The sequence below is a fragment of the Arachis ipaensis genome, chromosome B5 (genome assembly GCF_059453495.1).
Source record: "Arachis ipaensis isolate K30076 ecotype BB chromosome B5, ASM5945349v1, whole genome shotgun sequence".
NCBI classification, from domain to species: Eukaryota; Viridiplantae; Streptophyta; class Magnoliopsida; order Fabales; family Fabaceae; genus Arachis; species Arachis ipaensis.
Window position 1 is genome coordinate 14,304,140 of NC_142440.1, and position 26,015 is coordinate 14,330,154.

The 26,015-nt window shown below is 33.3% G+C and overlaps 2 protein-coding genes across 6 annotated transcripts in view; both read left to right on the forward strand.

Annotated features, from left to right (window-relative positions):
* LOC107643001 (transcription factor TGA10-like) overlaps positions 1-9,484 on the forward strand; it is a 33,172-nt gene extending 23,688 nt beyond the window's left edge. Inside the window, exon 11 of one of the 5 annotated variants that reach the window (XM_088488300.1) lies at positions 9,407-9,484. The gene's annotated coding sequence lies outside the window, so the exon portion shown is untranslated. Of the gene's footprint in view, positions 1-4,301; positions 4,793-5,693; positions 5,957-6,551; positions 6,681-9,406 lie in introns of those variants that run through there. The other 4 variants (XM_088488304.1, XM_088488298.1, XM_088488301.1 and 1 more) reach the window with 4 other exon arrangements.
* LOC107642999 (putative sodium/metabolite cotransporter BASS5, chloroplastic) overlaps positions 1-25,025 on the forward strand; it is a 70,576-nt gene extending 45,551 nt beyond the window's left edge. Inside the window, exon 8 of the transcript XR_015883707.1 lies at positions 24,987-25,025. The gene's annotated coding sequence lies outside the window, so the exon portion shown is untranslated. The remainder of the gene's footprint in view (positions 1-24,986) is intronic.
* Positions 25,026-26,015: the final 990 nt, after the last annotated feature.

Below are 26,015 nucleotides of genomic sequence, written 5' to 3' on the forward strand. Positions count from 1 at the left end.
TTTTGCCTCTTATAGTCTTTTATTTAGCCCTGCTAGTATGACTTTGTTGGCCGCCTCGGCTTGTCCATTTGCTTGTGGGTGTTCTACCGAGGTGAACCGGTGTTTAATCTTCATACTAGTCACTAGGCTTCTAAAGGTAGAGTCGATGAACTGGGTTCCATTATCTGTAGTAATGGAGTAAGGTATCCTATACCTCGTGATGATATTTTTGTAAAGGAACCTCCGACTTCTTTGGGTTGTGATGGTGGCTAATGGTTCTGCTTCTATCCACTTTGTGAAGTAATCTATTCTCACGATTAAGTATTTGACTTGTCCTGGCGCCTGGGGAAAAGGACCTAACAAATCCATTCCCCATTTTGCGAAGGGCCATGGAGAAGTTATACTAATGAGCTTCTCGGGGGGAGCCACGTGGAAATTTGCATGCATTTGGCATGGTTGGCATTTTTTCACAAACTCTGTGGCATCTTTTTGCAAGGTCGGCCAGTAGAATCCAGCTCGGATTACTTTCCTGGCTAGTGACCTGGCTCCGAGATGGTTCCCGCAGATCCCATTATGAACCTCCTCTAGCACTTCAGTGGTCCTTGAGGTCGGTATGCACTTCAACAATGGCGTTGATATTCCTCTTTTATAAAGGATACTTTTTATCAGAGTGTAATATTGTGCTTCCCTCCGGATTTTCTTAGCCTCTTTTTTCTCTTTGGGGAGGGTGTCGAATTTTAGGTATTCGACCAAGGGATTCATCCATCCGAGGTTTAGCCCAGTTACCTCAAGGACATCTTGTTTGCCCTCTGCTTTCACCACAGAGGGCTCTTGGAGAGTTTTTTAGATCAGGCTTCTATTATTCCCTCCTGGTTTGGTACTTGCTAACCTGGAGAGGACGTCTGCTTTGCTTTTAAGATCCCGAGTTATGTGTTTGATCTTGGTTTCTGCAAAGCGCTCGAGAAGCTCCAGAGTTTTTTTCAAGTATCTTTTCATATTCGGGTATTTGGCCTGATACTCTCCATTTATTTGGGAGGTTACTACTTGAGAGTCGCTGTATATCATCATTTTTGTCGCACCGACTTCTTCTGCCAGCTTCAATCCTGCAATCATGGCTTCATATTCTGCCTGATTATTTGAAGTTGGGAATTCAAATTTGAGGGATACCTCTATTTGGGTTCCCCTTTCATCAACCAATATTATTCCTGCACCGCTTCCTGTTTTATTTGAGGATCCATCTACATAAAGTTCCCATGCAGTTGGCTTTTTCTCTTGATCTCCCGCGTATTCTGCTATGAAGTCGGTGAGGCATTGGGCTTTGATTGCTGTCCGAGTTTCATACTTTAAGTCGAACTCGGAGAGCTCTATTATCCATTGAACCATTCTCCCTGCAACATCCGTCTTTTGGAGGATTTGCTTCATGGGTTGGTTCGTTCGGACTCTTATCGTATGAGCTTGAAAGTAAGGTCGTAGCCTCCGTGAGGCTATTACTAAGGAGTACGCAAACTTCTCTAGCTTGTGGTACCTTAGTTCGGGGCCTTGTAGAACTTTGCTGATGAAGTAAACTGGATGTTGTCCGACCTCGTCCTCCCTTATCAGGGCTGATGCGACAGCTTTGTCTGCTACAGATAGATATAGGACGAGATCTTCCCCAACTAGAGGTCGGGTTAGGAATGGAGGTTGACTTAAAAACCTTTTGAACTCCTGGAACGCTCATTCGCATTCTGGAGTCCATTCAAACTGGCATCCCTTTCTTAACTCCTTTTCATCCAACCTAGTTTGTCAAATGCAGGCTTGAAAAGGATGTCTGCCGAACTTCCTTGATCTACTAGGGTTCTGTGGAGGTGGGCATTGGCTAGGATCATGGTTATCACTACTGGATCATCGTGTCCAGGGATTACTCCTTGCCCATCTTCTTTTGTAAATGAGATGGTAGGGAGGTCAGATGATTCGCTTCCGACCTGGTAAACTCGCTTGAGGTGTCTCTTGCGAGAGGACTTGGTGAGTTCCCCTCCCGCGAATCCTCCTAAGATCATATGTATATATCTCTCCGGAGTCTGCGGTGGTGGGTCTCTTCTATCCGCGTCATCTCGCTTTCTCTTCCCATGATTGTCCGACCTTTTCATGAGATATCTGTCAAGTCGGCCTTCTCTGGCTAGCTTTTCTATCACGTTTTTAAGGTCGTAACAATCGTTTGTTGAGTGACCATATATCTTATGGTACTCACAGTAATCGCCGCGACTCCCCCCTCTTTTGTTTTTAATAGGCCTGGGAGGTGGCAGCCTTTCAGTATTGTAAATTTCTCTGTATACGTCAACTATAGAGACTTTCAGAGGAGTATAAGAGTGATATTTTCTGGGTCTGTCGAGACCGAGGTCTTCTTTCTTTTTGGGCTCCCTCTCCCTCTCTTTTATCGAGGGGAAGTGCCCAGGTCGCCAACTCGACTCTCTCAATCTAGCATTTTCCTTCATGTTGATGTACTTTTCAGCTCTTTCTTGTACATCACTTAAGGAGGTGGGGTGCCTCTTTGATATGGACTGTGAGAAGGGACCTTCTCTAAGCCCATTTACCAGCCCCATAATGACTGCCTCGGCGAGCAGGTCTTGAATCTCTAAGCATGCTTTGTTGAACCTTTCCATATAGTCCCGTAGAGGTTCTCCGACCTCCTGCTTTATTCCCAGGAGGCTCGGTGCATGCTTTACTTTATCTTTCTGAATGGAGAACCTCATTAGAAACTTTCTAGAGAGGTCCTCAAAGCTGGTGACCGATCTTGGAGGGAGGCTATTGAACCACTTCATCGCTGCTTTCGATAAGGTGGTCGGAAAAGCTTTGCAGCGCGTCGCATCAGAAGCATCAGCCAGATACATCCGACTTTTGAAATTGCTTAAATGATGCTTTGGATCTGTGGTTCCATCATAGAAGTCCATATCAGGGCTTTTAAAGTTTCTTGGAACTCTTGCCCTCGTTATGTCCTCACTAAAAGGGTCCTCCCCTCCTGGGGGTGACTCTTCTCGATCGCCACGGGAGTTCCGACCTTTGTGGGAGGATTCTAACTTTAAGAGTTTTTCTTCTAACTCTTTTCGTCGTTCCATCTCCTCTCTTAGGTGCTTTTCTATCTCCCTTTGTTGCTCCCGCTCCTGTTCCAGCTGTTCCAAGCGACCTTGGTGGCCATGGACTAGCCCCATTAGTTCAGTTGCATGGAGTGGTCCATCCTTTTCCGATTCACGCCCCTCCGAGGAGTTCATCTTCGGATTTTTAAATCCGGAGGTGCCTTCCCTATGTTGGTCGTTGGTTTCCTGGTGAAGGGTTAGGTCTGCGTCATTGTTTCCGGTATCTAGATTCTCTTGTTCGGAATCCGATGCCACATGACCGTCTTCCGGTGACATGTCCGCTATTACTGGTTGATCTCTCGGGTCCCCGGCAACGGCGCCAATGTTACGATGGGTAACCGGAGATTATTGGGTTGGATTAGTTTGGCTGGTCCAATCGTCTGAATGAGGAGGTGTCCAAATAGGTTTGTGATCCAAGGGCCTCCGTCCGACTTCAGTATGAGAGAATGGGGGGTGGTACCTGCAAAGACACTCCGATGCCAAAGTTAGCAAAGGGAGCAAAACAGGTTTAGAGAGTATTGGGCTTAGTGATACTTGAGAAGTGTCAGTGTATTTATAGTGGTGAACCCATAACCACCGTTGAAGTAGTTCCGCCATTTAAGGTGGATAACCGTCCCCTTATCTTAGGGAAGTTGAGATATGTCTCTTGGAAAGTTAGAGAGATTTTAGGGGCAGTTACTCATTTGAATGAGTGTTTATCTGCCAGCTAATCCTCGTCCCGACTTCTTTAGGGTAAGTCGTGGTAAGAACCGACTTCGTAGGGAGAAGGTGGTGTAGGGCGAGGCTCAATCCTTTGGATTGGGCCTTTCATTTGGACCTGGGCCTTATCATTGGGTCAGGGTATGAATAAATAGTAAAAAATTATAACGTACTAAAAAAGAATACTAAAAGTACTAAAAATATACTATATAAAAACATGTAAAAAAAATATATAAAAAATTAAACCTATATAAAAAAATAACATTATAATTTAATGTCATGTCCATTTTAGTAATTATTTATCTAAAAGTAATTTTAATTAATATTATCCAAACAATATTTATTTTATCAAAATTAATTTTAGTATAGAGTTGCCAAATATAAATCACGTTGACACAAACTTACTTCTACCTAAAATCAATTCTATAAAATCACTTTTATTCAAACTGAAGTTTGACAAACCATAATCCAAACACACACTAAGTTGTCCTGTTCCTGTGTTGTTTTGAGTAGGGACCACTTTCTCTTGCCCGGGCATTTATTCTTCCCCACCAACCAAGCCACAACACCACCACCTTAATCACTCTCTCAATTATACTACTGCCACTACTACTATGCAACAGATAGATAGATAGATATAGATATAGATATATATTGAATATGCTTTGAAGTTTGAACATTCATCTTAAACAAGAAGATGGTGGATTGATGGTAGAGGCAGGGAGCTGTTTTGTCTGTAGTAGCGTTTCTTGGTTAAGGCTTTTGCTTTGCTTTTATTCCAAGACATGTTATGTATCCGTTTCATTAGGGATACCTTTATTAGTTGGAATTCGTCGGACCAGCTTATTACAAAGTAGTTAGTATTAATCAACTACGGTACCAATAATGGAAAATATAGTCACATCATTGTACTAGTATGATAAATTAATTTTATAATTATGATATATTTAATAAAAAATATTGTAAAATTAAACTTATTTGAAGGAGTAGTAGAATATTATGTAACATGCATAGTTAAATCAAATAATGTAATAATAAAAGTATTAATATGTATAAATTGTATTTTAGTATTTGTAATTGAAAATTTTTATAATTATTATTATTATGATATTTTTAATGTATATTTATTTTATTTAATTAATAATTTATGCAAATTTTTATAATAATAATAATAATAATAATAATAATAATAATAATAATAATTTAAATTATTATTATTATTATTATTAATGTATATTTAATGTATTTAATTAGTAATTTATGTTTTAATTGAATAATAATAATAAATAAAATTTTTTTATTTTAATTTTTTAAAATTTTTATTAAAATATAATTAGTTGATATCTAAAATTTGTCAAGTAAATAAAATTATTGACATAACATCATTAAAAGAAAAAATATAATTTAGATATAATATAAAAGAATTTAATTATTAATTTTTATATAATAAGAATAGATAAATAAAAAGATAGTTAGATATTAGTTATTTATGAATTGAGTTATTGTGTTTCATTAATTAAAAAAAAACGCTTCGAGTGAGTCAAGTACCACATTTAAAGACAAACATCATTATTGGTATGTTAGTATTAAAAATATAAAAGATAAAACATACTTAAAAAAATGTATTATAAGATCAAATAATTTTATAATCGTGACACGGGAGGCTGTATAGAGAACTTTAGTTTATGATATTCATCGGAGATGGTCTTTAGTGATGAGATTAACTTTTTATTTACCTGAAAAGTAAAATATCATTTTTAAAGACGATGACAATTTTGAGAAAATTATGGATCAAAAGAACGGAAAAGGTACGATATTCTTAGCATGGATGGAGACCAACAAAAAATTTGAAGTTGGTCAAGTTTTAACTTATGCTGAGTTTCCAAATCAATTTGTTTATGATAGCGAAGAAAGGGAATGATATCCACGCAAGAGAGAGTATTCTATTGGGAGGTTAGACTATGTTTCACCGGGTACATGTGATGATATCTACTATATGAGAATTTTGTTAATTATTCAAAAATGTTGCACAACATATGAGTCTATTAGGACAGTTAATGGGATTACATATCCTAGCTTCCAAGATGCTTTCTATTTTATAGGACTACTGTGTGACGATAAAAAATTCATTGCAGTTATTAATGAGATCTGGTCATCAATTGAGAAAATTGTTTGTGATGCTATTGATATCTGATAGTGTTAACAAATCAAATCGTATTTAAAATGTAACTTAGACGTTATTGGCTGACAGGATACTATATATGAAGAGAAAAATACTGAAAAACTAAGATATTTCACTATGTGGTAAATTATTATCACATGTAGGACTTTGCTTGCCAAAATCAGTGTTCACTAATGGCCAACTTTACATTGCTTTGTCAAGAGTTAAGAGTCGCAATTGTTTGAACATTTTAATTCTAGATGAAGACAACAATCCAAACTCATCAACAACAAATGCCGTGTTCAACGAAGTTTTTAATAATATAAATTTAGATAAGAAAATAGTATTTTCATTTTAGTAACATGTTATGATTTACACTTTTATACAAATATTTGTCGTAGATATAACTAATTTATTAACTATACTTTCAGACTTGAAATAAAGTATATATCATGGAACACAACATTATATGCCAATTATTTTTCTAATGAGATTAGTAAAATACTAGGTTGTCTATAAATTTTTATTAGCCTTATAATATAAAGTTTAGTGTAAAACTGACATGCTACTATTATAGTTATATATGTTCTTATTTTTTTCAGGTCTCTTTCTTTATGGCTCAAGAATATTATAAACTTCAAACTGTTCCATTTGTATTTTACTTTGAATAAAGATAAAACAACATTTTAAATACGTTTATTATATAATGACGATGATAGTGTTATACTAAACTTAAGAAATTTATGATTATTAAATATTATTTTCAATTTACCATATCAAATTAAAATATAAATTCCGTGCATCACACGGGTTCGATACTAGTTGATATCTATAAATAAAGGGTAAAGCGGTACTATATTTTTTTTTAAATAATATTATTACCATAATTTATTTAAAAGTTCGTTACTCATTAATAAATTATTTATTTTTTTTTGAAACAAAAAGGTCAATACTGTAAGGTGGAGCATTTAGAAAGTCCAAAATTATAATACAAATACTAAAAAAGAAACTGTAGTTATTTCCGGAATGCCTGTTTCTTGATTTTTAAAAATCCTGTCATTTCTTTTCAACCACGTATTTCAAATGATAGCAAAAATCAGTCACCTATTACGTTCGTCTTTTCTTATAGGAGTTCTTATCCAACTCTCAAAGTGTTGCTTAATGGTTCCTTATTCCGATTTCTAGGCCGGCTCTTTCTTGCTTTCTCCTTTTACTTTGCTTGCCTTCGTTTCTGTTCAAGCACTTCATTATTCTGAGCTTGAAGAGCTGCCATAATGTCGTCTTCCTCATATGAGACAGTTCTTGATTCCACTGCTAAGGTCCAAGCAACTCTGTTTTCAACCAAGTCTTCGTCCCAGCTTTTTATTTGCTTCACAATATTATGATCACTGATTACATCCTTTTTAGAGTTCCCAACATCCTCCAAGTTCCTGGCCGTCCCATCCTCTTTAAAGCATGTTCTCTCCCAGTATCCTCTCCCCCTGAATCTGCTTCCTCTACTCCATCATCCCTTACCAATCTTGTAACGGTGGTCTTCTTTACACTCCCATCGAGACTTTCGTGCACCGTATGTGATATGGCATCAGTTTTATTCAAGCTCCTTATTATTCTTCTCCCTTCCTCCCTGTCTAATAGATTGTCGCCATCTATCACAAAGTTGTTGACCGCATGAAGTATCCCTGCACAAGAGAAATCATTCATCCCTACGCCATTTACCTTCTTTACCATAGAGGTTTCTACCATTGGCACTGGCTTGTGCCCTCCAACATCGTCATGCTCCTTCACGGCACGAAGTGGACCAGCGGCGGCACCGCCAAACCTCAAACTCGTCACTCGCTATGATAGCAACCGCTTTCCAAACATCTCCACTAGCACCACCGCTGACCTTCTGCCGGCCATCTTCTATCCCTACCACTCCTCCACCATATCCCGCGTCACTATTGTGATTCACGTTATCCACCATAGCTGTGTGATACCCAAGACCCTCCTCCCTTATCACTGTCTAATGCATCGTATCCCTACACCACCACCCGTAGTCGCTGCCAAGAACTTCTTGTGAAAGCCTAGTATGATGAAGTCACCGTTACACCTTACGGTAGTAGCAACATGAGTGTGATCAACTCCAATCCCCTTTCCCATCCCAACCCGACACCACGCTCCTACCTGGGAGTACATCCCATGTTCCACATCCTGGTTGGGTTACTCAACCCGCCCATCCTCCAGGATCAGCTAGCTCATGAGCGCTTATGTGGTTTTGGCCCACATCACATATATTCCCTTTAGTGTGTTGATCTACGTTATTGGACCCACCCCTGGAGCAGCATCTTCATCAATTAAATGTAATCCCATAACTGTCGATCTAATTATAGGAACTTTCGTTGCTTTTTTCAAATTTATTGAAATTTCCGTACGCCATTCATCCAGTTCTTTGAGGGAAATGATCTTTCTATCCATTTTCTTTCGTCAGCCAGTGTCATTTGTGTCACCATTTCTGCCGCCATGTCCCACCCCATCTTTAATGGTATCTCCCGTGATTTAGCACGGATGCCAAACTCTAACTCTGGGTTGCATTCTACTCTACTTGCCTCTCTTGTCTCTTGTCTGCTTCACGCTGTTCAGACCAGCCACCACGGTCACTTGGTGATTCCCATAGCCAATTAAATTCTTCTGAATATATCTGGTATTAGCGGCATCTTCTGTATCATGTTTCACCTTATCATCAAGCTATCTCCGATACTTAGCCTCTCCCACAAAGATCTCTTTATCCCGCAATCGCATTCGGTCCATCTCTTGTATTGCTTTCAGTGTCCTCCTTTCGTAGTATACCTTATGAAAGAAAACAATGGATCCGTCCATTCTTCTGCTTACAGGACAGATATGTCATTTATTCGCCCTGTCCACTTAAATAAGTGAAACAACTCTTTTTTCGAACTATCTTCTGGTAAATTTTTCACAAAAATAATAAATGATTCTTTTTTCAAACGTTGATACTCTTCTCGATTCCAAATAATCCACGAATCTTTTTCATTGAGTGAATGTCTAACTCTATCCCACTCTGTGTTTTTCCACCTTACTCACCTTTTCTCTCGTTCTCTCATACTCTTAGGAGTACCTACGTGTAGAGAAAAATATTAAATTAAATATACAAGTACTTCATCGAACAAATTATGAAAGAACTTCTTGTCAGAAGCATTATTGTGAGGTATCTCCTCTAATTTGTTATAATTAGTGGTCTCTTTATTAATAAATTATTACATACATATAATGAAATTTAAATTTTTTATATTTATTTAAATAATTTAGTAAATTTACCACTTAACTAACCCAATTAAATTTCTTTCCTGCTATTTCTAAAGACGGAAGATGTTTGATTTATTTATTTAATATTTGTTGAAGTAATAACAATTTATAAATAAAAAATAGTGTTAATAGAATTTTCTAACAGCGAGCAATACAGGAATTGTGATGCGACCACAACGAGTCTTTGGGAAAAGTATGAGGAGCCAATAGAATATTTATACAATGTGTACAATGGAAGTTTAGAGAATATTAGAAATATAATCATTAGTGTTACTTTTTTTCATCAGCTGAAACTTTTGAGATGAGTAGTATCATGCATGGTATTAGAACGCTAGATTCAAAAGGTCAAAAGTTCGAGCCTTGGTGAACCCCAAAATCAGTTTAAGCTTTTGGGAAGATGTTTATTATCGCGTACTCGGATGGTTATTCTAGTTAGTATGGGAGATGTTCATTTTGTAACTCAATAGTCCATTGTACACATTGTACAAATAGTCCATTATCTCCCTAACGGAATCCGAATCTTTGACACGCGGCATATCCTTCGCTGTCTTGCTCGTTGTATTAGGTAATTTTGGCCCCGATTTATTTTATGTTATTAAATACACGAAAGAAAATTGGTTAAAAAATTTAAACATGGACAATTTTTTTGGAGTTATTCTTTAATACAGGTATATGAGGTGTTAAACTTTCTAATGGTATTCACTTTCTTGTCATTGACGAGAGATGAGCATGGAATAAAGGGAAAGCAAAAGTTTATCGTCAACTACGAGGAGTATTTTTTATATTTTCTTAAATTCATTTCGTAGGACGCAAGATTGGTGGCTAAAATTTTTATATATGAATAATTTTAATGTGAAATACAAAAATATTTGATCATTTTGGTGTTCTACACGGTTATGGTAGTAACACAAAACGTCGTTGACGTTTTACGATAAAAAAAATTTTTTAATCATGAAAGAACAAAACGTCGCTGACGTTTTGTAATAAAAAATATTATTTTAATTATTAAAACACAAAACGTCATTGACGTTTTGTTAAAAAAATATTATTTTAATTGAAGAAACACAAAACGTCACTGACGTTTTGTAAATGGCCATAGTTGTGCTCAACACATAGTTTGGTTCATGATGAAGGATTTCACTTCTAGTAATACAATATTAAAAAGAAAAAGTTCTGATTTATTTATTTTAAAAAATATACTTATAAAAAATATTTGAAAAAAATAATATTTTAACTTAATAAATTTTATATGATGGGACATTTTTATTAATTTAAAGACGGTGAAAAGTGTAATTATTTAATATTATTTTAAATAAAGTTAACTATTTTGTGAAAAAAGGTCGTTAAAAAATAATAAAAAATTAGTTTTTTTTTCCTATATAAAAGAGTTAGTATTCCAAAAGCAACATTTATTTTCGTTGAGAAGTTAAAACTGTGATTTTGTATAAGTCTTTACATATGAGTTTTTTTGAGAAATTTTTATTTTTGGAAGTCATAGAAACTAATGTGTGTTTATTAGTATATTTTGAGGATGAGATTATACCATATATAAATAAAGGTATAAAATTGACTTGTGCAAGTTGTGAAAATTAGTAAAGCTAATTTTAGAAAATATATAAATAAATAATAACTAAATAAAATGAGCGGTAATAAATAATCTTAGTTTATAACCTTAGAATTTTAGTGGTTGAAAAAGAGAAGAATTATATATCTCTAATTGACGGATGGTTCATATTGAAGAGACTCACCTATAAATTGAGTTTTTCTTTAATTCATTTCAATCATGTCATCCAAAGAGAATAACATAATATTTCTTTGAGTAGTTTTCTTCTATATATATATAGAGAGAGAAGTGTGTTCTCCTTTTGTCAAAAGAGAGTGTTATTGTAGTCTCCTTGTGATAGAGAAGTTGTAATTCTCAAAGAAAGTTATTCAATTGTTTCCATATTTTATACAAATTTCTAATTTTTCATCTCTATATTTTGCTGTGTCATTTGTCTGGTACCTAACAGTGGTATCAGAGCCAAAGGTTGCTGATTAATATATTTTTTTCCCGCTGCGAGTTACCGTCTAAAAAAAAATGGCAGCAAAGTATGAAATTCCGAAATTCAGTGGGAGTAATTTTTCCGTATGGAAATTGAAGATAAAAGCCATTATGAAAAAAGACAATTGCGTGATAGCAATTGAAGGTAGACCCACTGGAATTACAGATGAAAAATGGAAGGAAATGGACAACAATGCTGTTGCAAACTTACACTTGGCACTAGCTGATTCAGTTTTATCAAGTGTAGCAGAGAAAAAGACAGCAAAAAAAATTTGGGATGCTCTCACCAAATTATATGAAGTCAAGTCACTTCACAACAAGATATTCTTGAAGAGAAGACTTTATACTCTTCGAATGAGTGAATCCACATCGGCAACGGATCACATCAACAATCTAAATACGCTATTTTTCCAACTCTCATCGTTGGAATATACCATAGCGGAAAACGAACGTGCAGAGCTCTTACTTCAAAGTCTACCAGATTCATATGATCAGCTTATCATTAACTTAACTAATAATGTTTTGACTGATTATCTTTCTTTTGATGACATGGCTGCTGCGGTTCTTGAAGAAGAATCTAGGCGCAAGAATAAGGAAGATAGATTAGAAAGCTCAAAATAAGCAGAGGCTTTGTTGATGACAAGAGGGAGATCAATAGAGCGTGGTTTCAGTGGGAGTCAAAGTAGACCAAAGTCACAAAGTAAGAAGCAGGTCAAATGCTACAATTGTGGTAAGAGAGGGCACTTCAAGAAAGATTGTTGGAATAAGAAGAGTATAGAGAAGGTTCCAGAAGGATCAAGTTCTCAAGGATGTGTTGCAAGTACCTCTGATGATGGAGAAATCCTGTATGGCGAAGCAACAATTGGTTCTAAAGGCAGTAAACAGCTCACTGATGTTTGGATTGTTGATTCAGGAGCAACATGGCACATGACTCCTCATCGTGATTGGTTTTGTACATATGAACCTGTCATGGAAGGATCTGTGTTTATGGGAAACGATCATGCCTTAGAAATTGTTGGAATGGGTACTGTCAAAATAAAAATGTTTGATGGTTCTATTCGTTCACTTCAAGGGGTAAGACACGTGAAAGGCTTGAAGAAGAATTTGTTGTCGATTGGGCAATTGGATGAACTTGGTTGTAAGACCCATATTGAAGGTGAGATCTTAAAAGTTGTTAAAGGAGCTCTTGTGGTAATAAAAGCAGAAAAGATTGCAGCAAATCTATACATGCTTATGGGAGATACTTTGCAAGAGGCAGAGGCATCAGTTGCTTCAACAAGCCAAGAAGAAATGACGATGATATGGCATTGCAAACTAGGCCACATGTCAGAACGAGGCTTGAAGATTCTTGTAGAACGTAATCTCATTCCCAGGCTCAAATCGGTAAACTTACCATTTTGTAAGCACTGCGTTACAAGCAAACAACATAGATTGACGTTTGGTAGATCAACTGCTCGGAGCAAGCACATATTGGAGTTGATTCATTCTGATGTGTGGGAATCGTCGGAGATGTCCCTAGGAGGAGCAAAATATCTTGTATCATTTATTGATGATTACTCTAGGAGGCTATGGGTGTACCCGATCAGGAAAAAGTCAGACGTGTTTGCGATGTTCAAAGAGTTCAAAGCAAAGTTAGAACTTGAATCTGGAAAGAAGATCAAGTGTTTAAGGACAGATAATGGAGGAAAATATGTTGATGGTGATTTTCTAACATTTTGCAAGCAAGCAGGTATTCAACGACAATTCACAGTTGCATATACGCCTCAGCAAAATGGTGTAGCAGAGCGAATGAATAGGACTCTCCTAGAAAGAGCACGAGCTATGTTGCAAACTGCAGGTTTAGCCAAGTCTTTTTGGGCAGAAGCTGTTAAAACTGTCTGTTATGTGATAAATCGGTCACCATCAACTGCAATTGGGTTAAAGACACCAATGGAGATGTGGCAAGGTAAGCCACCTAATTATTCTTCTTTACATATATTTGGTTGTCCTGTGTACGTGATGTACAATTCCCAAGAAAGAACAAAGCTAGACCCAAAGTCTAGAAAATGTATATTCTTGGGTTATGATGATGGTGTTAAGGGGTATCGCCTGGGGGATCCCACTGCCCGCAAGGTAGTTGTCAGTAGAGATGTGATATTTGCAGAAGATAAATTGCAAAAAGAACAAGAAAATGACAGTACTATTAAAGAGATAACCACTGTTCAAATAGATGAAAAATGCAGAGAATGTGATCTTTCTGAAGCAGAACCACAGCACGAAGAACAAGAAGCAGAGGCTAATGACATAGAAGTTCGTCGATCCACTCGACAAAGAAGAACACCATCATGGCACTCATATTATGTTTTGACAAACCATGATGCATATTGTCTTTTGACAGAAGATGGAGAGCCAACAACTTTTATGGAGGCTATGCGCAATCCAGACGCTTCTATGTGGATGACAGCAATGCAAGAAGAAATTGAGGCATTACATAGGAACCATACATGGAAACTTGTTGAACTTCCAGCAGGTCGAAAAGCCATTGGTAACAAATGGGTTTACAAGATCAAACGAGATAGTAATGATCAGGTGGAACGATATCGTCTAAGATTGGTTGTCAAGGGATATGCTCAGAAAGAAGGTATTGACTTCAATGAAATATTTTCTCCGGTGGTGAGACTAACTACTATTAGAGTAGTTTTGGCTATGTGTGCTGCATTTGATTTACATCTAGAGCAATTAGATGTAAAGACTGATTTTCTTCATGGAGAACTTGAAGAAGAGATATATATGCTCCAACCAGAAGGTTTTGAAGAACAAGGAAAAGAAAACTTGGTTTGCAGGTTAACTAAATCTTTGTACGGTCTAAAGCAGGCGCCAAGGTGTTGGTACAAGAGATTTGATTCTTTCATTATTAGCCTTGGATACAACAGACTTAGTTCAGATTATTGTACTTATTACAAGAGGTCTGGTGATAATGATTTCATCATTCTACTGTTATATGTGGATGACATGTTGGTGGTAGGTCCCAACAAAGATCAAATCCAAGAATTGAAGGCACAGTTGGCTAGGGAGTTTGATATGAAAGACTTGGGAATAGTAAACAAGATTTTAGGGATGCAAATTCACCGAGACAAAAAAGATAGGAAGATTTGGCTATCGCAAAAGAATTATTTGAAGAAAATCTTGCAACGCTTCAATATGCAAGAATGTAAGCCAATTTCAACCCCACTTCCTATGAATTTCAAATTATCCTCAAGTATGTGCCCTAGTAGTGAAGCAGAGAGGATGGAAATGTCTCGAGTACCGTATGCATCAGCGGTGGGAAGCCTTATGTATGCCATGATCTGTACAAGGCCAGATATTGCTCAAGCAGTTGCGGTGGTAAGTCGATTTATGGCAGATCCGGGTAAAGAGCATTGGAATGTTGTTAAGAGGATCTTGAGATACATCAAAGGAACCTCAAATGTTGCATTATGTTTTGGAGGATCAGAATTCATTGTCAATGGATATGTCGACTCAGACTTTGCAGGTGATCTTGATAAACGAAAATCTAGTACAGGCTATGTGTTTACACTTGCAGGAGGAGCTGTGAGCTGGCTATCTAAATTACAGACTGTTGTAGCTTTATCTACTACAGAAGCTGAATATATGGCAGCTACACAAGCATGCAAGGAAGCTATTTGGATCCAAAGGTTGATAGAAGAACTCGGCACAAACAACAGAAGATTTCTGTGTATTGTGATAGTCAGAGTGCCTTGCACATTGCAAGGAATCCTGCCTTTCATTCAAGAACAAAACACATTGGAGTACCATATCACTTTGTTCGGGAAGTAGTAGAAGAAGGAAGTGTTGATATGCAGAAGATTCACACTAAAGATAACCTAGCAGATGCCATGACAAAACCAATCAACACAGAAAAGTTTGAATGGTGTAGATCCTCATACGGCCTATGGAATACATGAGCAACATGAATTTTTTAAAATTTATCAAAATTAGCTTTAAATGGGAGATTGTGAAAATTAGTAAAGCTAATTTTAGAAAATATATAAATAAATAATAACTAAATAAAATGAGAGGTAATAAACAATCTTAGTTTATAACCTTAGAATTTTAGTGGTTGAAAAAGAGAAGAATTATATACCTCTAATTGACGGATGGTTCATATTGAAGAGACTCACCTATAAATTGAGTTTTTCTTTAATTCATTTCAATCATGTCATCCAAAGAGAATAACATAATATTTCTTTGAGTAGTTTTCTTCTATATATATAGAGAGAGAGAAGTGTGTTCTCCTTTTTTCAAGAGAGAGTGTTATTGTAGTCTCCTTGTGATAGAGAGAAGTTGTAATTCTCAAAGAAAGTTATTCAATTGTTTCCATATTTTATACAAATTTCTAATTTTTCATCTCTATATTTTGCTGTGTCATTTGTCTGGTACCTAACACAAGTTCAGTATCTTCTGTTATTCTTTACACGATGTCATTTGTAGAGTTATAAAATAGACTATGTCAATACATATGCGGTGATTTGTCAAAAAGAGTTAGCAATATTTTATACAGGCAGTCTGTGTTAGTTTTCAGTGATTGTAATACAATCTCAAGTAATGAATGTGACTGATGAATCCACCATACTAGAAATGTTAATGATTTATTGACAGAATCAAGCTCATATGTCGATGATCAAACTGTATGTTGAATTTGAAGAGTTGGCTATTAGTTACGAGATTACCGCATCCTTCCTAATTGAAGGGGGCAACACAGATTGAGAAGAAAATGACATGACAATGAAGAGGAGTTCTTATCTAACAATGACATGTTGGGAAGAAACTGAGATTACCGACACAGAAGTTCAGGCTGCAACAAGCATAGTTAGAAGCCAACATTCATTTGGTGTTCCATCTTCCATGCGTGCTTTGGATCTTAAAGCTGTGAACGCACTCGAATTTCCTGAGTTGGCAAACTCAGGTATGTCATCCTATTATTTTTTTGTCATGACAATTTTACTTTTATTTATCAAATTTCGGTTATACATTCTAATTTTATTTGTTGAATTATTTAAAATATATTTGTTTCTAAGTTATCAGCTAAAGTGTTCAAAAATTGTTCACTATCTAAAAACGATAAATTTTCCTCAGCTTGAGAGTACTTTTTAAATTAGATATACTTTTTTTAGAACTTAGAAATTGTTATTCTGCATACATAGGTGTTCCTTTTGTGTAAGATGGTGAGTTTGCTGTTAGAATGGAGCTCAGTTCTAGAGAGGCTGTAGTCATGAAAATTAGGAATTATACCATTTTCAGGGGTGTCGATTACAGTGTGTTTGAGTTTAAGCCATTGACATTTTATGCAAAATGCATGCAGCATGGCAGATGTTTTGTTGGCTGATGATTCGCGCTAGTTTGATTCAGAGAAAATGTTGTTAGAAAATTAGACGATACAATGGAAGTCATACTTGCATTATGGACACAATTTCTAAGACCATTCTCAATAGAGGACGCTGTAAGACCTCTAGTTGAAGTCAATCTATCTCTAAAGATCCGAGTTGTGATCACAGATGTTCAGTTGAAATTTAACTATATGATAAGCTATCGTAAAATGTGGTTGGCAAAGTAAAAGTCGATTGCAAAAATCTTTGGTGGTTGAAAATCTTCCTATGAGTATTTTCCAGAATGGTGTATGACAATGTGTGTTCAGAACTCAGGATCTGTGGTTCAGGTTGATACTATACCAGCATATCGTGGATTGGAGCTTCCATCCATGCATTAGAGCATTCTGACACTGCAAGTCACTCGTGCAAGTTGATGGAATACATCTATATGGGCGATATAAAGGAGCTCTTTTGGTTGTCGTGTCTGAAGATGAAAACTAGAATATTGTGCCACTTATTTTTGCCATCGTTAAAGGAGAAACCGCTAACGCATGATACTTTTTTTTAAATAATCTACGGAGAAATGTCGTCAGGAGGGACGATGTCGGTATTATTTCTGATAGGCACGACTCTATCAATGCAGCAATGGCTGGATGTAATGGTGCATGGAGTCTTCCTAGAGCATTTCATCTATTCTGTGTCAGACATATTGCATCAAACTTCCTACGCAGATTCAAGACCCCTTACTTGCAAAAAAAAATCATAAACATGGATAAAACAGGTTCTTTATATTGAGTTGATCTTTGTTGAACTTAAATTTGCTATATACTATTTGAATTACTAATAAGTGGTATTATATTGAAATGATTTTTTCTGTAGGGTATTGTAAGACAGAACAATAATACAACGAGCAGTACCAGCGGGGTTGCAGAATCGATGAGAGACATATACTTAATGGTGTGACACTATTGATCATCGATAGTGGGTTATGGCTTTTGATGAAGGGCATCGCTAGAGTCACATGACAACCAATCTGGTTGAGTGCATAAACTCTGTGTTGAAATGTGCATGCAACATCCCGGTCACAGCATTGGTCAGGGCAACCTTTTATCGCTTAAATGAGCTATTTATCCAAAAGAGTGCCGAGACTCAAGAGCGCATCAATGCTAGACATACCTTCTCAGAATTTGCCACTGTGAAGTTGCAGGCAAATTTACAAGCATCAGGAAACATACAAGTGCATCGATTTAATAGACGCAACGAAGTTTTTGAGATTCGTGAGATACCTAGTGGGGCTGAATACACCGTCAATCTTAGGTACAGATTATGCGGATGTGACAACTTTCAAGTGATCCGACTTACGTGTCGGAATGCAAATAGAAGTTAGCAAACGCAAATTTATTTATTTATTTTTATTATATCTCACAATTTGTAGTTATTACTCCTTCAGGTTGCATATCGTCCAGCAGCTGCCTAACTTGTGCTACTTTCATTTCTCTGTGGATCTAGTGTTCCCTCCAATTATTCCACCTTAAAATATTAACATTTCTAATTACTAACATGACAATAATGACTTAATACAGTAGTATAATTTACCATGGATTAATACTATTTTTGAAGTGAAAAAATAATTTTACCTTCGTGCCAACGAAAATACTCCACCTGCAGGAACAGGTGCGAAAATTGGAGCTAGCCAAGGCATTCGCTCCCATGTCCAGACATGCAACAGCACTAGTGGACCATTCATGTCCTTCGTATCATAACGCGAGACCCGGCACAACGACTTATACAAATATGCCAAACACGCTGATCCCCAACTGTAAGAACTGATTTCCACAAAATTTCTCAACAAGGGCAAGTACTTGTAGCTCACCAACGACGTCGACTTGTCAGGAAATAAAGTGGTCCCAATCAAGAAGAATATGTGACAACGAACATAGCGTTGCACAGACTCTGGAATGTCTAACGCCTCCGCATCACGAATTTGTCTGATCCATGATAGCTTGATCGCACTAGATACATGATCGTTTTCGTCCGACAGTATCCCGAAGTTGGTCACACATTTATCGACTAGGTGGGCAAAACTACTATCTGTTCTTCTACTTACAGCACGACCGTAAGTCGAAAGACCATAGATGTGTGGGATCCAGAAAATATTAATAGTGGGGGCGAAATATATATAATATGATAATAATTTTTATAATAAAAATATTACGTTTACATAAAAAAATAACTATCAAATTATCTACTATAAATTTGTGTATAAGTATATATATCATTTAACTTATTTTTAATGTATATTTTATATTTTAAAATTTGTATTTTAAGATTTATTCTGCACAAGTGATTATTTTATGTATACATAGCATAATTGTTGTTATAATTATATTTTTTTATTGTAAAATATGATTAGGTTTCAAAATATCTAATTACAAATTAAAATACTAAAATAGTAATTTAAATAATAACATATAATTTAAAATTTAATTTTTTATATTTCATATTTTAAAACATTGATAATATAATTAAAATTTCTTTTTTTTTGTATATGTCGTTAAACAATCATTTAAAATTCAACTTTCATACAATTAGTTCTTGATTATATTATTCATAGTTGAAAAAGTTCATTTAATTAGTGTAGTTATTATGAAAAAAAACTAAAACTAATTTTAAAAGAAGAAATACAAATGGATAGATAATATTCTTTCGAGTCGATTTCTAAGAAAAAACATCAATCTTATTTAAATTTAAAATTTGATCATTATAATAAACATCTAATATGAAGTTCTTAAATTGACTATTAAGTATCGAAAGTTAAATAAAAAATTATTATGGAGTCAAATTTAATAATTTAGTAAGACAAATAAATATTATTATTATATATTACCCAATAAAATTTTAAATTGCAGTGAAAACAAGCACCTTAAAAAATGGACCCGTCCCTGGATGTGTGCCACATTCTCTATAGAGTGATTATACATACCCCCTAAAAGATGGAACGTATATATCTCTGGTTGTCATCTGTCTATTAATGCCTTCATTAGGAATAGTTTACAGTTTATTCTTCCTATTTAAGAAACATAATAGAATTCAGTCCCTCGTAATGCTTCCGTCACCAAATTGACTATGCTGTTCTGAGGAGACCAAGTTTTTCGGTTTTAAAATTTTTTGTGCCTGAATATGAATAAAAATAAAGATATAAAAAATTAGACTAACATGCAAAAAGAATAACAAAAATTATACTCATAATTAAAATTAATAAATAAAATATAACTAACGTATCTATTTTTCATAATATAACATAATATATATATATATATATATCATAATACTATATCAATAATATATTTATGTATGTTGCGTACAGCAATATATTTAGAATAAATATTTTAATATAAATATATTTAGTAACATCAATATATACAATCCTTTAATCTAAATACATATTCGTAATTAAATTCGGTATAAAAATTAATAAATAAAATCTAAATTACGTATATATTTATTTATAACATGACGTCATATATATTAATATACATATATTTTAACTCTAATGATGTATATTATTATCGTACTATATTTATTACTAATATATTTATATATTTTTGTATCATTTATTTTTTTATAATATATTTAAAATAAATATAACATAAATATATTTTATCAACATGAATATAAAAAATACTTTAACAATTACTATATTTATTACTAATATATTTGTGTATGTTGCATAATTTATTTACAATATATTTAAAATAAATATATTTTACTAACATGAATATCAAAAATACATTAACGTTAATAATATACTATTATTTGAAATATGACTACTAATATAATTTTAATTTAAAATCAATAATAACATATTATTTTCAGAGTATTACACATTATTAACATTTTAAAATTAATAATAAGTAATTTTTATATTATTAGACATAATAATGTTAATATATAACAATTATAAATACAAAAAAAAATTAACGCAAAAAAAATACTTTCTTTTATTGAATATTTTGTCTTCTAATATTAACATTCAGATACTCATTTTAATAAATTTAAATATAATATTAACATACGTAATTAATTTTTTTGAATATTTAAAATGACAATAATATTAATATATTAAAAAAAACAACACTAATAATATAACATCTATATATTAATATAAATAAATTTAAAAAAATAATAACTTACCTATTGAGAATGATTTAAATGTGAAATAATATTTTTTTTGGTAGAATTAAATTTCATACCATTTTAACTCAAATCACACTTTTTTCATTAATAATCACATTTTTATTTTTGTAGATAGAGATACAAATTATCAAAGAACTATAATTTAAATGACATAATTTTTTTATACTCATTTAAAAAGTTGCAGAATCAAATTTCTTTATTTTAGGTAAAAAAAAAAAGAAAGACAATTTTATTTTATTTTATCTCTCAGGAAAAAGAAGACCCGAATTTATAAAAGCCTCCCGCTCTAACTCCTGCATAACATCGAGAAAGTCCCAATATAAAAAATAATTTCTGAGAAAATTGGTCCTTCTCTAATTTGTTCAACCTTTCCTTTTGGCATTTGACTAAGCAGTAAAAAGCTTTTGGATCCACTGTCTTTTCACTTTATATTCAAGAATTCTCGATCTTTCTTAAATAAAAGAGAGTGGGGTTTGATCCACTGTTAAAACATAAACACAACAAAATGATGAATTGACACATACAATATGCAATAATAAGGGTATGTTTGATGTTTCCATGTAATCCAAAAAGAAAAAGTGAATGTCTCCTATGGGTTTTCTTGTGCCACGGTTTCTGCCATGTTTCGAAATTCATTTATTTGGTGCTTTTTCTATCTATCTAATAAGAATAAGAAAGAAGCATGGTTCATGTAAAAAAAAAAAAAAAAAGAAAGAAGCATGGTTGACTTGTTTCAGTTGTGGACCCAGGTCCCTCATTTTATCTCCTACTTTTTTTTCTACTAACCATTACTCAAAATGGTGTTGTTTTTCTCTCTAAAGAAAATATTAAAAATCAGGTATAAATATCTCAATTAAATTCAGAGTGATAAATTGAATACTAGAATAGTATGAAAAAATATTATTTGTATATTAGAATTAACATTCGATTTTTGGACACCGAATTTATAGCAATCAATTAAATTATAGTTTTCAAACGTTGAAATAAAATGTTAGTGATTCTACACTCACTATGGTCACTTGTCATTTTTACATCTCGGTTCTTGTACTTTACTAAATGTAAAGGTTCATGCGGCAAAAGGAAGCTTTAAGCATAAGCAATTGCGAATTCAGAAAAGAACTCCCTAAGTGGAAATTTCATTCATAAACAATGACAATTGAGCTGCAAGCATGAAGCAATCCAGAAACAAAATTTCATTTTTATAAACAAAATGGAAAAAGGAAGAGATGCCAATTGGTTTGTGTTATAGCTAGCTCCTCCTTGGTCACCCCTCCCCCCTACCTGCGATAGAAAATTCCTATATTTGGCCCTCCAATTCCCATAGATGATGATGTTCAAGCCTCACCCAAATTCTGCAATGTTAGTAGTGACGCTATCAAATTTGAGTTGAAGTTAGTTGATTACCCCAAAAGCCGCTGATCTTCTTTCTGGAGCTCCCTGAGCTGCCTCTTTGCATAGACCGTGAAAAAGATCACTGTACCCACAATCATGCTGAAGCCAACCAAAGTTACTGAAACGTGGGGCGCAGCAGATGATAGAGTGTTCTCTTTATGCACAGAAGCAAATGCCCTTATCAAAATTCCCCTACAGAGACAGTCATCCATCCATACAAAGAGTTCGACACCATTATTCCTTTTATTTGGAATAGCTAACAACATATGAACATGTCAAAATGAGGGGAACTGAAAGAGGAATACGTAAGGGTCATAACTGTTGACTACATATTCGGCAAAGGATTTGACTTAGTAGAATGTTTGGATAATTAAATAGTTTCATAATAAAATATATTTTTTAAATTTTTTAATAATTATTAAATAATTTTTATTTAATTTTAATTCTAAATTAATTTTTTATATATTATTTAATTATAAAATTTATTTTTTATTTTATAAATTATTATTTTATTATTTATCTATCATATTTATTAATAATAAAAAACAAAAATAATAAAAGATCTTCCATTAATCGTAATAATATTTTTGACAATTCTAATCGATTAAAATTTTATCTTTGATCCGTTACATTTTTATAGAATTGTGAAATCGTGTTTCTTCAAAAATCAATCGATTGAATTTCAGATTTTCCATAATTCAATCGATTGAAATTCTGGTTTCACACAACAATTGATTGAATGTTGGACGATAGTATTGTTGTTTCAACAATCAATCTATTGTAACTTATACACAATCGATTGAACGATGTTTAAAAGATGGATTTTTTCTAATTCAATCGATTGTTCATGTTACCCAATTAATTAAAGACTTCAAAGTAATATGAAGTTTTACAGTTGGTTGTGTTATCCAATCGATTTACGTCTTTTAAAGTAATATGAATTTTCACAATTCATAAGATTCTGGTAGAAGGAAAGAAAAAGCTGAGTTATACGAGACAGAAAGAGAGGATCACGACTTTCACATCTTCAACCCTGATTCTGATAATGCTAAGAGCATGCTTAAGTGCATTGCTGCTTTCATCAATAACCAGGATTGAACTCTCAACTTTAATTAGATTTTAGTTCTAGCATTTTTGTTAATTTATATGTTGTTTGTTGTGTAAAGCAAAATAAAATTCAATACGGGTTCTCTCGGACCGTAAGAATTGCTCAATGAATATATTCGTCCCTGTACCCATCTACCACTAACAACTAATTTGGCATCATCTTTGGAAAATCATTTACCTTTCGTTTTAGTTATCTTTACATGCCTGTATTTCACATTTCTTATATCACAAATTTTTGAAATATAACAAACAAAATTTTGCATATAACACAAATTTATAAATATAATATACAAATTTTTGTACACAACACATAAATTTTTGTAACAGTATATAATTTTTACTGCAAATATATTTTGTTAGTTGGATGAATTAATGTTCTAATTATATTATTCTCTAAAAATTTTTGTGCTATGGATCAAAATTTTTATACTATACATTAAAATTTATGTGTTATACGTATTTTATTAGTATAATATACAAATTTTTAAATATAATACATAAATTTTCGAAGCACAGTACACAAATTCATGTGGTTCCAAAATTTTTGTGTTGTCCATCAAGAAGAAGAGAAAAACAAGGACGATAATAATCTTAATAAAGGAGGATGAAGAGAAAAAAAAAAAGAAATTAAATAACAACAACATCAACAAAAATAAGAAGAAGAAGGTGATGACACTTATGACAATAATAAACACGACAGTGAGGCAGCAGCTATGACAACAACGACATTAAAAAAGAAGTACGCAAAAAAATATAATTTAATTTCACAAACACTACCTTGTAGATTGAAAATTTCTGAAACAATATATAATTAACATAAAATTATGAACAGAATACACAAAAAGATCCAGTACAATGCAGTAAAAAATCGGAAAAAAAAAAAGAAAGAAAGAATGAGGTATAAAAAATGAGCCGTTATTAATTGAAGGAGAGAAAGAATGAATGTAATAAAAAATTAAAAATGAGTCGTTATTAATTGCAGGAATGCAAAGTAGCCTTCTTGCTCTGGCCCTTGCTAATCGGTTCTTCGAAGATCCACTAGTGAGTGTGCCTCCTGCAATTTCTGTAAGTCTGGCCACCTCGATAGACTCCAATTAGAGTAGTTTCTTTGTGCAATTTAACTATTTAAGTATTCTCTATCTTTTTTCTCTTTTGCATGTATGTATTTAACTGTTTATACTTTCTGCATGAAAGACATATTATTTAAATGTCTTTATTTAATACTTACTCAAAGCAACCAAGCTTATTGCTTCGTTGTGAGAAAATCTAGAGCTTTTTCTTTTCATTAAAAGAAAAAGAAAAAACTGATGCAACCATTTTCGATAAGTATATGCATTATTGTATTGCAATATAAGTAAGCTAATTTTGCTTGCAGACTGTAATAATGTCTTTGATGGGATTTTCTCTTGTGATGATTTGGGCCAAGAGGAAAGAGTAAGAGATTGATATTAAAGCAGATGAAAGGTATGGTTTGGGGTATGTACTGCACATTTTTCAGGAGGCATCAATAGCAGCCGGAGAAATGTCATTCAAAGCAGTTTTAACGTTTAGCTTTGAAAGTTTTTGAGGGAAATTTTCATGTATTATAATAACAATGTAAGAAGGTAATCGTTGGTGCAAATTGCTTAGTAGAGATCAAAGTAGAGGAGTCCGGTGCGAATGGACTCAAATATGCCTTTTGATTTAAATAATCGTCTCATTTTGATTCTTTCTCTTATGTTGACTTTAGGAATGGACGAAGGAAAACCCTTCACTGGTAGTTAGTTTATTGCAGGCGAACATTGTGATATCGCCGGTCCTGGAGATTACTTTGGTCTTTGCAGTTTGGTACTTTAAAGACTAATTATAATATAAGTCAACTAAATTATTTTTTTTTTTATTTTGAAATTAAAAAAATTTGGATAATTTTTTTTTGTAACGAACCCGTGTTTTAACTAGTTGATTGGAGTTGATTTCACTCTTAATTAATTTTGTTTTCATTCTTTTTATTTTTTTTTGGGTATATTTTATTTTGGACTTGCTTTTTATCTTTTTGGGTACATTAATGAACAAAAAATTGAGACTTCTAAGAAAAAGAAAATGATCCAAATAAGAAAACAAAAATAAAAAAGTGAGTCCTGGTTCCTAATTGCGTTAAGCCGTTGCGTTAACTATCTATTGCAATTTTAATACAAAAAAAAGGAGGCCACTCAGATAAACACGCCTAAAACGTCTTTTTTTAAAGATGTTTTCATATTGTGTTTTAATTGGTTTCTGTATAATTTATTCGGTGTTCCTCATCACATATTATTAAATTCCTCAAAAGATTTTCTTTCCAAAAACACTAAAAAATATTTAATTTGGACTAAAACAAAAAAAGTAATAGATTAACTATTAGATTTTTTTAAAAGATTATTTACATAAATAAATAAATAAATAAATATATATATATATATATATATATATATATATAAAACAAGCTCAAGCGTTTAAAAATTTTTATAAATAAAAAAAAATAATTAATTTATATTCGTACAATATATAAAATAATTACTATATTATTATTATATTATAGATTAAGATTTACTAATTTAATTTTTTTTATTTTTAATATAAGTATTAGAAATAAATAAAATTTTTATAATTAAATGTAGTGTAACAAAATATATATAATATTAATTAGTTCTTAAAAATTTTAA